Raw genomic sequence first — 12,309 nt, 5'->3', positions numbered from 1 at the left:
GGAGAAATAAAGGGACATATCATTTGAGATTTTGATACAGAAAGGAGACTATGCTTCAGAAGTCAGTCAAATTCTCTTATTTTTCACATGACCAAAACCAAACCAAAAAACTATTGTTAAATGAAGATTGCTACATCCATAGGTATATGCAACATTTCAGCATGCAGATTGTTGAAGGGATGCTAGTGAAGGCAAAGTGATTTAAATTATGAAAGATTTCTAAAGGTATCATAATTCAGGAGTCCATTCATAGCAGAATTGAGTCCAGCAGTTCTAATGAAACTGGTAAGACGCAGCAGCTGAAGTTATAATGAATTAAAATGTATACAACAACACTAAAGTAAAATAATCACTATTAGTCAATCCTGAACTAGTTACTTTCATGTTTATAACTATGTTTATTCTAATAATCACTCTGTAAAACACCCAGACAGTTTTGTTTCTGACAGTAATACCTTGCCAGAGGAGGTGAAGTATATACTTTTATTATATAATCGAATAATTTTTTTTTATTTCTGAACTTGAATTTGCCTTTCTACCTTAATTGGTTTCTTCATACCAGAAATTGAAATCTCACAGTATAACAGAGCAACACAAAACAACAGTCTCTCATGCCATTATGTTTACTTCCATGTGGGAGGTTGAAAGAGTATTAGATTTGTAACAGCAATGCTATAAGGAAACACTTGGTCTCCTAGCCGCTGTAATTATTATCAGCTGCAGACTTACTGTGTTTCCTCTTATTAATGTTATCACTTGGCACAGAATTATAATGCAGGTTTAGCCAGTTATTTAGCCATCGGTGAAGCGGCTTAACTCTGTAAGTCATGGTATTAAACAAAATTCATATTCGTTCTGAGATGGCATTGTCTGCAATTCAGTTAAATAAAAATGAAGTCAGTTGGGAAATTGCTATAGTTGGACTGGTTACATATAATAGCATAGAAAAAATACAGGGATTATAAATGAAACTAAACCCTTCAGTAAAGCCTTATATGCTAGACATTATTTGGATTGCCTTCCCCTCCTTGCCCGATAATAAACTATGAGAAAAAAAACCCTCACTAAATTATTTCCCTTTAATTAGTCAAATTTCAAGTAGAATATTTTTCACCCCTTGTCTTCATTTCCTGGCAGAGAGCAGAACAAATTTATTAATTGCATTAAGAGCCATTAGAGGAACAATATAGAATACTAAATCTGGTCAATAATAAACTGACCTATTGAATCATCTTTTAGTAAATTAAAAAATAATTTTAATAACCCACAGCCTAAAGTATTAAAAACAGCATCAAACCTCTTTTTGTTTCATGCGTAAGAAGTAAAGGAACCGAAGAGCTAGAGTCCAAACACCAAGTTCTCTGCTCATTTGTTCCCATGGATCCCACCAGCAGCTTCAAGTTTTGTGTCAACCACTGAAACACACAAATGATGCCAAGATTTACTTTCATATAAACCAGCACAGTGTCGGTCTACACCAATCTATGCTGCTGCAGGTGGTGCAATTTTCTGAGTAATACACTAGAAAGATCAGGATATTTAGAAACCCAGTATTACCCAGCACTGCCATGGAGAAACTTGAAAACAAAGTTAGTTAGGTTGCCACTCTTCCTCCTGAGAAGCCATTCTGTTTATCATATCTAATAAGGCTAGATCAGATTAAAAAACAAACCAACCAACCAACCAACAAAAAAAACCCACTCACAAACAAAAAACCTAAACCTGCCAAAAATACAAAAATTGAGTGTGTTTTAGTTTTCTTTTTTTTTGGCTTTTAGTTTTGTTTTTTTTTTGGGGGGGGGGGTTGGTTGGTTTTGGAATTTTTTCAAAAAAATATGTCTCTCAACAGAAAACTTATTAAAAAATGGTATCCAAAATTAAGAACAGTTTCTTAGGAACACAGCAAGGAATCAAAGACCCTTGCTGATGATTGATAGATAGCTGAAATGTAGGAGACATAATTATCAAGCAATGAAATAATTCCCGTATTCCACATATTTGCCTGTTTACTGGATGGATGTGAGTGTTCACAAATTTTATGTTCATTGTTTGATCTTTATATATAATTTATACACACCTGTATATGTATGCATATATATACAAATAAAAGTCTCTTCAGGCAATGTGTCTTCAAGGATGCTAACGGTTATTACTAAAATGAACAAAACAATCTGCTTGTGTCTGTGGTGGATGGGATGAGAAACAGTGAACTTACTTAACAACGTGAAGGAAGATGCAGATTAATCTTTATTAGAAGGGTTTGTAAAGTGAAGCAATATCCAAGAGTGAACAAACTAGAATATATTACATGGGAGGTGATAGAGTCCCCATTTTTGAAGGTCTTTACAAGCAAGCTGAAAAATGCCAGAAGAAAAATATGGTTAATCCTACATTAAGGGAAGAAAGCAGAGCAGATGATCTCTTGATACCCCTAGACACCCAAAGCAGAGTTGTATATATCATTGTAGAGGCCAAACACTTGTATTAAGATCAGGTGTTTAAGAGTACATTCACATGATAGTCTTAGTTTGGCTCAGGAAAATGATTTCCAAGGGAATTTTGCAATTGTTCTTACTCACTGCACCTTGGTTTGCATATCACAGAGGTCTCGGGAGACATGAACTCTGTCCCCTTTAGGTAAAACTGAACTGGAAGAAGCACTTTGGGATCACAATAAATTTTAGCTGCTAATTAGCAATCAGCTCATGGGGTCAAACTAAATTTGTCTAGAGGAAAGTGATTATAGTGCAGACAAAGGTCCTTACACAATCTTTTTCGGTCTACAGAGCCTCTCCTGTTAGATCATTCTTCTTGTAGACATGATAACGGTTTTACAGGTTATGACCATAAGTTCCTAAGGAACTGGTGCAGCCAGGATCTGTTGTACTTCCGAGTCCTGTAGCACAGATAAAAGGAAAGTCAAACAGAGGAAAATAAAGGGAGAGACAGAATTTAAGGTAAGTAATTTTTAGTCCCTTTTAAAAACAGGAATAGTTCTATTAGACTACATTTATGTAATAGATTAGATCATCTATATACATGTCTATTTATACACATGGATATATATTCATAACACTGAGCTTCAGTCAGCTGAAGGCAAGTCAACAGGCACCAGGAGTCTGCTCAAGCATCACTATCCCTCATCTTTCCAAAGTAAACATTTCTAATACAGATTGCAAATGAAATATAAAGCTTTTTGCTAAAAGATGATGCCTTTAATGCATTTTCCTGATTCATATCTGACCTATTCGTTATCTAAGAGAGAAACTATCTTCTGAAACTAGTGAGTCACTGGCAGAACATAAATAAGTCGATCACCTCACAATATGACAGTCTATCTGCTCTCATGGCCCCCCATGCTTTTGGCCATCATCCAGCTACCAACATGTAAGTGTAATAGGCTGGCATATAAAAAAGTGTGAAGACTTGAAGAACAGGCCCAGGACTGATTTCTCTGACATTAGAAGCTCTTTTTGTTAGCCCTTAGGCTTCTTTCTAAGTGCTTGAATGGGTCTTGTCTCTCTTGATGGTTCCTCAATATGTTTCACACTGCACTGAAACCCAGAGAAGCATGGCTACAGCAAAACTTTTCTCCTCTATAAAAATGTACACAACAGATAGCTTCTAGATAGGAAAACTTGTTTATAACAGGAAAAAACAAGTGAGGAGCAGACACCGACAGAAAAATTGGGATGTTAAAAGGACAGGAATGGCTCAATTTACTGAATGTTTTCCTGATGGCTACAAATTGAAGAGTGATGCTAGAAGTTCTTAATGAGAGAGGACAATATGCTAAATGTCAGTAAGCTAAGGCTAGCCAAGGAGTTGGCTAGTAACATTCAAGTTGGTTGCTGTATTTTATCACTTAAGCAAAAAGTAAAGTTAAAAGAGTTTTCCTGAAGCTTATGTCTAATTACTTTTAAAAATGAATGTCCTTGGAAAGAGCTAAATGGTAAACCAGAATATCTGCACCTTGGCTGAAACACTAATGGCACATGCAACCGTGATTGTGGAGGTTTGGGAACAGCTTTATTTATTCTGACATTAGATTTTTTGGCCTACAGATGACCAGCCTCCTAGGAATCCATCTCACAAAGGCTTGAAATTCCCCTCTGAAATGGACAAATTAAGGCTTGAGGGTAATATCAGAGCCAAAATACTATTATACCCTGAGATTATGACAAAATGGGAATTTCTGTACATATGTACAGCAAATATACGTCTTTGAGACACAAACACACACATACACACATGTAGAGTATTTACTAATAAGTTAGCAACCATCTCTGACAATAATTTGTCAGAAAATGAAGTAGTGGATTGTCAAAAATGCAAGAAGTGTCTCCTGTGACCAATTGCAGAATGAGAAGATTCACTACTTGCAGTCTGCAAAATTTTTATGATCCATCTACAAGGTGCTGCAGATCTGTCCTCCTCCAGATCCTCTCAGTTAGAAGGGAATTCAAAGTACCCAAGGCAACCAAAGGAAGAGGAGGGTGGATTATTGTTGAGGATGCATATGTTTAGGGAATCTTGAACTCTTAAAAATCTGCCAGTAATTGCCTCTCTATCTTACAAGGCCATTTTTCTTTCTCCTAACAGAGTGCTGCTTCTATTAGCTTTGATTACAGAAAAGCACAATTACCTATTCAAATAATGAAGAACTAGCCTCTCTTTTAAACACGCTGAGAGCTGGTAGGCTGCAGTATTTCACTAAAGACTGAGGCTAGCCTGAAGACAGCACAGCCAGCAAGGAGAAAGATAAAAAGAGCAGCGCATTCCTGTGTGAAATGTTATATTCAGGTCGCCTCAGAATCAGACACCAACTTCCAGAATGTGTGTGAGCAGGCATGCTATGGCACCTCAAGGTATCATTTCCTTCTGCCCAAAGTCATCACGGCAAGGTTTTGAAATTGCACCCGAGTTTAACTCTCACTGAGACATGTTCCAGTCTCACCAGCTGCTTAGCAGAGCCTGTACTGCTGTACTGCAACAAATGCCAAGGAAACAGTAACTCCCTGAGGGGCTGTTCCTGCCGGGTCCTACCTTTCTCCCTACAGGCTCTGACCTTGAGGTCCGTTTATCCAAAGTTTAAGGAGGCTCAGTATCCAGCCAGCTTTCTTCCAGAGAAAATGTTAGGTTTGAGGACTGACATTTCTGGTGAGGAACAGATTTCCAGCTCTGACCACTGGATAAGGAAACTCACTTTTTAGAAAAAAACAAAGAAACCTTTATTAAGGCATAAGTCAGTGATCTTGACAGGGTTGCATAAGATGGCATTAATTTCATAATCAGTGTTCTTTTTCCACAGAAAGAATGAACAATTCCTCAATCAAGAACTTATCTTAAAGATACAGAGCCTTGTTCTTTTTACAGTCCAAAATAATCTTTGGAACTAAAATATAAATTACTTTTCTCTCATATTACACACTAATATCAATTGAAATGAACACTAACTTTGACACATGCAATTTTATTTATTTATTTAGGGAAATGTCAGCGCAATATTTAAAGCCAGCATGGAAAAGAAATGACCCCTTATTGCCTGCTTAGGCCTTTCCAAGTATCACATCTCCTGAATTCTTAAGGGAAAGGACGCAGGAAAAATGAATGTTGTGAAGCTGGCATATAAATACTCGCTTGGATATTGTCTGTGACAGCTGGCTCTCGTATAAGAACAGGTGAATTCCTCACAGCCATGCGATGTTTGAGGAAGTTGACAATTGCTGCAATAACTAGTGAATATATAGTACAGGTTAGAAATGTGTACCGGGAGACAAGGTTACAGATGTTTTCCAGAAGACAGAAAACAGAAGGCCAGTTATTTAATTGCTCCAGGTCATGGAGGACAGGAAAGCCAGGCAGTTTTGTGTCTCTATGTGTGAATGATCTCACCTGGCTTCCCAAGGGAGCACTTTGTAACATACAAAAGCTCAAGCCATCTCACTAACAGCAATCAGAGTTCTAGAAGTGTTTTCCTTGCTCCTAGAGTAAATCGAAGCAGTTTTTCTCCTGCTGAGGTGAATTTTCTATTAGTCTTACGGACATAGTCTCTAAGAACAGCATTCTCTACTGCTTCACATAAACCATGAAGTTCTTCTTGCAAACACACTTGATTGATAGCTTCTTGTGAGCAGGACAGTGTGAGAGTGTTTTTCTTAAAACACTCGTGTCACTCATGAGGTCTTTGGAAACCTCTGCACAACAGGACTTTGTTACCTGCTTTGCTGGGCAATTCTGACAGCAAAGCTACTTATGCAACAGCACAGTTGCAGTCCTCCATTTAGAAACATCATGAGAGAGGTTTTTATTTTTAAATGTATTATATTGTTTTTATTTTTAAATGTATGGTAGTCTTACAAAAATATATATTGTATATAATATATGGTATATATTACATTGTACTATTACCATGTTGCACTCTCAAATGTAAATTCTCTTTGATTTCAAAAAAACTAAAAGAAAATGAACTGGCAAGTAAACCCAATCTAAATAATGAATCAAACACTCAGAAATGATTGGTTTAAAAATATTTTTTATTCTTTTCTTTTTCTTCCATTCATGCAACAGAATTGTCTTTATCAGCTTGTTTTGAAACCTGCAAGGTTTACTGAGGTTACATTTTTAAGCTTTTTTCTGCAACTACAGGGAAATTTTCCCGTTAGCTGAAAGTTTAGATTGGCAGGGACCCAGGATTTGTGGCTAAAAGGAAAACATCAGATACCACAAGAGTTGTGATGATATCATACTAAAATCATCTCAAAGAATCTGGTGGTGAGTCCTGAGTTGTTCGCAGGAGCGGGTGGCATGAGGAGATGACTGAGTAACCAAAGGGTTATTCAGGGTTCCTAATGAAACAAGGAAGGGGGGTAATGTAGTTTTACCCTCAGAAAGATAGCAGAGCACATGCTCAGGCACAAAGATACTTCACCATGTCTGTAGCCCTTGTAAGGCAAAGAAACTATGGTGACAGTATAATGCTGTCCTGCTTGCTCTTCCCCATCCTCTGCCACCCTTCTGCACTCTTTCCACCCTTTCCTGAGTCAAATACACAGCTCAGGTCCTTTGGCACCCATTTTTCTCCAGAAATCACCCAAACAGATTTGATTTTTTTTTTTACTCTTATTTATTGAGTAAAAATGTGTATCTTGCTTATTTTGCCATGGGCATATTTTGCAAGTTTCTTCTCCTTCCACCTTACCCCCTCCCAGTCCTCAAACCCAGGTGTTGCATAATGCTGCAAATTATCAGCTCCTGTTAGAACTGGAATATCAGCATCACTGAGAGAGCAATGAAAAATACTTGAAAAGGTCACCTCTGTGGTACTGTTGCTGCACCTCTCTGATGGGAAAATACAAGCTGATTTTGCAGAACTAACCAGAAACAGAACAACTTGGATCCAGGCTTCCCCCTTCCTTCAGATGCCAGAGACTGATCCCTTTACATAAACTGAAACGTAAGAAACTCAACATGCCACTTATCCTGGATTAAGAGAACCATCTGCAAACTACAGTATCCTCAGTTGTGGAGTGATCATGGTTGGAAAGTGTAGTTTCTAAACATTATCAGTCTGGCTTTCATGAATCTGAATGCTGTTTTACTACATAAGTGTGCATCCAACCCTAACCATTCCATGATTCTATTATTATATATTTAAGCTGCAATTTAAATTTAAAATCCAATTTCAGTAATTAACAGAAGAAACTGGCGAACTGATGGAAAATTTCAGGTGAGATCTAAACACATGACTGAAGAAGCAACTGAAGCAAGTACCTTCAAGTGATATAGAAAAATAATAGGTATTTGTTTTTCTTTATTGACGGTGAAAGCTCTTGTTCAGTATTGCTTATTTGCAAGAATATGTTAGTGGCAGAAATACCGGGACATTGAGAAGCATATGTTCAAAGATAAAATCTAGGATTAACTTCTGAGAAATCTTAAATGCTCCATTTTTTTTCTGCAATAATATATTTTGTGTAACTAGATTTATTTTTCAGTCAGATCCAAATAAGCAAAGGCTAACAAATACAGCATATTTCAACTTTATGGTGGCTCAAGTCACCTCTTTCAATCCCTAAAATACTGACTATCTGGGTCTCAGTATGCATATTAGAAATGACCTTGTATCTTCAGCCTGGAGATCAAACCTCCACTCATATCTAATTTTGTCATACTTCTTTTTCCATAAGACCTTAAGTCTTGAAACTGCCAAACTTCATTCAGCTACAAAGAGATTAGACAATTTTTAACCTTGCAAAAAATCAAATGTGGGATATCTGGGTGAATACAAAATTCAAATTTATAATTAAATGTGTAGACAGAACTGGCCTGAACCACTATTTTTACTGGGCATTGTGTATTGGGGTAAAAAATAAATCAGCGACTTCTGAATCTGTAGCACCGAGTATGAAAACTGAAGACAAGACAGAAGATTTCATATTTCTTTTCAAATACTTTTATGTCTGAATGTTCCACTGTTGGTAACCTTGTGGTATACCTAGAATTAAGATAAAAACAAAGTTTAATCAAAGTAATTCTGATTTGAAATTTTCATCTTTAGCTTCAACAAATGTACACAGAAAACCTCATTCCTCCTACAGAAGAATAACAGCATCTCACTAATTTAAGTAAAAGCTGTCTTTGTTGAAGGAAAAGAGGTTGCTTTACCAAAATAACCGAGATTGATATGATTTTTCAAAAGAATAAGGAATTGCACTGTAAATAGACATACTTGAAATTTCAAATATCACTGGTAACCAAAGTCATAATCTTTATGTTCTGGAAAGGAATAGTCATACCGTATGAAATATTATAGATTTTAATGTTTTATGACATAAAAAAAAAAAAAAGTATATAAGAAAGTTTTCCATATGCCTACAAAAAAATGATTGTACATATTCTGCCTGTTAAATAGGTGCCTTCCAAAGGGTTCTTGCTACCAAGATTCCTAAATTCTTCAAGTATATTTTCTATTGAAAACTCCGTGATGCATGAAAATTATGTAGATTTCCCTTTTGCTTTGAAGGATTTATCCTCATCATTCTTATGTTCTTTGGGGATAAACACTCACTGAAAAACATGAGTGTTGATTTCTGCAGGACATTATCCTAACCATAGCAGTCATGGAGAAATTTGTTTCAAAAGCTTTAAGAGACTATTCAAATTCCTATAATAAATTACCTTCTGAAGAGTCTAAGCACCATCTTATGTTCACAACCCTGTAATATAAAAAAGAAATCAAGTAAAGTTTTTTAAAAAATAGTTTGTGGACATGCTTTTTCTGGTAATTGCATATGTAATACTTCTATCATAAGCATATTTTGGATAATAAGGGCTGCAAGGACCAGAAGGCAGCATCAGTCTCCCTTCCAAAGTATAGCCTTTATTGCCCTAGCTGTCAGAGCTGAATGGATTTAGCATGTGGTGCTTATAACAACTCGTTAACTGTTATATGCTTGACATGTGGTAATAGCTTAAAACCATTCAGAAGCACAGGCTAAAGCAGGCTTCTGCACAGTGAGGGTTGACATTGCTGGAGCAAATATTACTGCACCTGTGAGAACAGCCTACAGACACTGACTTTCAAATGCTGTTTTCCATCCTGCTGTGAGAAGCCTATTTGCATGGTGTGATCCTGGTTTTTTTGAAAGGCTGCCCACTCATCTGCAGGACAGATGAGGAAAAAACAGCCTGTGCTTCTCCAGGCCCCATCAGTCTGAAAAAAGGTGCCATTGAAAAGAAGAAAGTCATGTTCACTCTCACCTGCAATGTCACTGATGGCATAAAATACAGTAGTATAGAACAAAACCAGCAGGAGATTTGGCGCTCCATTCTCCTGGACTAAGATATCAAGTGCCAGGACTCTGCTTTGGAAACAGCAAAGCAGTGCACTTACAGGGCAGTCAGCCTGTGTCCTTTCTTCAAAGCAGTTGCAGGTTTAAAGCAGGAATTATTGGGAAAAATCCAGTATTGCACATAGGGCAAAAGGCCCAAAAGATTAATTTGAGGGCCTCCTCTGGCCTTAAATTCTATAAACACCAGGCATAAATATAAAACCAACAGCCATAAAATTAGGACTAAATAAGTTCATCTTTACTCTTCTACAGTTACTACTGCCCAACCTCTTCCCCAGTTATTTTCTTTTTTTAATGTCTGTAGAAAACTTGTGTACCTTTATCTACAGATTTAGTCTCACCCGGGTCAAGGAGGGAAATTAATTCCAGGCCCTCAGCTCTCTCCCAGATAATATCCTGCTGATTTCCTCTTGTGCTGTCTGCACCCACTCACTCGCCTCCTGCTCTCTCTGGGGAAAATAATGCAAAGGGGAAGGAATTCTGTCATAGTCTTCAGATTTCTTTACAACGACAACAGGGCTAGACAGCAGCACATATACCCACATTCTGTACTGTTTTAAAGAAAGTTTTATCCTGTATTTGTTGTGCAATGCTTATTGTATTGTACTAATCTAAGATTAGCCAGGATAATAATAGATTGATCTCCACTTTTGATTTGATAGAGATCATAGAATCATAGAATAGTTAGGGTTGGAAAGGACCTTAAGATCATCTAGTTCCAACACCCCTGCCATGGGCAGCGACACCTCACTCTAAACCATGTCACCCAAGGCTTCGTCCAACCTGGCCGGCCTTGAACACTGCCGGGGATGGAGCATTCACAACCTCCCTGGGCAACCCATTGCAGTGCCTCCCCACCCTTACAGGAAAGAACTTCCTCCTTCCAAGAGGTGCTATTCTTCATCAGTGCTTAATAGTATTGTTTCATGTGAGTCATTCATGTAGGCTTATTGCCATGGTGTCCAAGAACCTTACATTTATTTAAAATATATATTTAAGACACATTTCGGTAAGGTGGAGAAAAACCCCTTTCCTGATATTACAAATAGAGGCCAATGGCCTAGTCCAAGCAAGAAAGTGTGTCTTTATTTTAAAAGCAGAAGAGTATGCATCTATATGTCCTTTTTACACCTACTAAATAATTGGAGAGCTCCAGCAGGATAGAAGACATGGCTAGAAATTTATATTCAGGCCCAGATACTTCTCAGGAGTGACTCTTAGTGCCAGATTGTTAGCCATTTGAGAAATGAGAGCATTTCTGCAATCTCAGCATTGATGTCTTCAACTTTAAATGGCACACTTTCAGATTTATGACCTGGAGAAGTGAGAGAGATTGCACATAACCTTAACAGCTCTGTGAGATGGGGAAGAATGGGATTTTTATCCCTCTTGGTTCCTATGTACCTCTATCCTCTGGTAGTTTAAAAAAAAAGTAAAAAAAAAATGGAACAAGAAATTCCTGTGCACTCCCTGGGGTGCATGGTCATTAGGCTGCAGTGTTGCTCTCTCCCCAGGTTTTGTCTTCTGACTCAATGACTCCTTAAATACTGGATGTAAACTGAAACTTTTCAACAAAAACAAATGAAAGTTCCCCATTATCCATCTCAGCACATGCTTAGCTGGGGATGTCTGAAGCACTTGTCCTGAATTTCCTCGAAGGAGATTTCAGCCTCTTAGACCATCTCTTGTATACTCTTAACAATGGAGATGTACTTCATTAAAAATGAAGCCAGAGGTTTCACTTTCCAGTGGACACTCCTTGAAAAGTCTTTTTGCATAACCCACGTGGCACAGAGGGGTAACATAATTTTGGACTGTGCAGAGCTGCAGGCTGATGCAGGTGCTTGACACCACTGAACTTCTCATGATCACTAGATACAAGTAGTGCTACAAGAATTTAGAGACATAAATATTTTCAGTGTTAGGTATAAGCTGGGAGGAGTTTTTAAACCTTCTCTTTACTGGTGTCAAGTGCTTAAATTTGAACAGTCTAAAGAGATTTGCCTAGAAAGCCTCTGAGGAAGGGATAAATAAAGTAATCCCATTCTTGGGGTTAACAACTGCAACAATAATTAATATCACAAGAAACTATAGTTCCTTTCACTGCAGGAGCAGGGAGAAATGGAATTTGTATAGAAGGAAGACAAACCAGGTGTCCATCATGGTCGCTTCTGATTTTACAGACAAATGAAAGAAGTAAAGCCTCAGTAGCCGTTAATCAGTTTTACCATATAGCTTGCTGGCACATGAACAGCTATCCAGTGCTCATCATCCCTAACTATTTCTTCTCTTCATTTGTTCGCTAACCCAAATCACCATACTTTACCTTCAAAGAGCAGGGAAAACCCTGAGGGAAGAGACTGTCTCTTACTCTGTTTGCACAGTGCATAGCATGATCCTGACAGGAGCTGCAGGAGCACTCAAGCTTAACTTCATTCATCAAATACTCCTTAAA

At 37.6% G+C, this 12,309-nt stretch overlaps 1 long non-coding RNA gene across 1 annotated transcript in view; it reads left to right on the top strand.

Moving 5' to 3' along the window:
• LOC133278678 (uncharacterized) overlaps positions 1-8,771 on the top strand; it is a 48,534-nt gene extending 39,763 nt beyond the window's left edge. The window contains exons 3-4 of the long non-coding RNA XR_009746641.1: positions 2,787-2,961; positions 7,372-8,771. This is a non-coding gene — a long non-coding RNA (uncharacterized LOC133278678). The remainder of the gene's footprint in view (positions 1-2,786; positions 2,962-7,371) is intronic.
• Positions 8,772-12,309: the final 3,538 nt, after the last annotated feature.

This window comes from Pezoporus flaviventris, unplaced genomic scaffold (genome assembly GCF_033815535.1).
Source record: "Pezoporus flaviventris isolate CSIRO_AGI_PZ_B2104156 unplaced genomic scaffold, CSIRO_AGI_Pfla_v1 ptg000066l, whole genome shotgun sequence".
Lineage (NCBI taxonomy): Eukaryota > Metazoa > Chordata > Aves > Psittaciformes > Psittacidae > Pezoporus > Pezoporus flaviventris.
The sequence above is the reverse complement of the archived record's forward strand: the minus strand, read 5'-3'. Positions and strand labels throughout refer to the sequence as shown.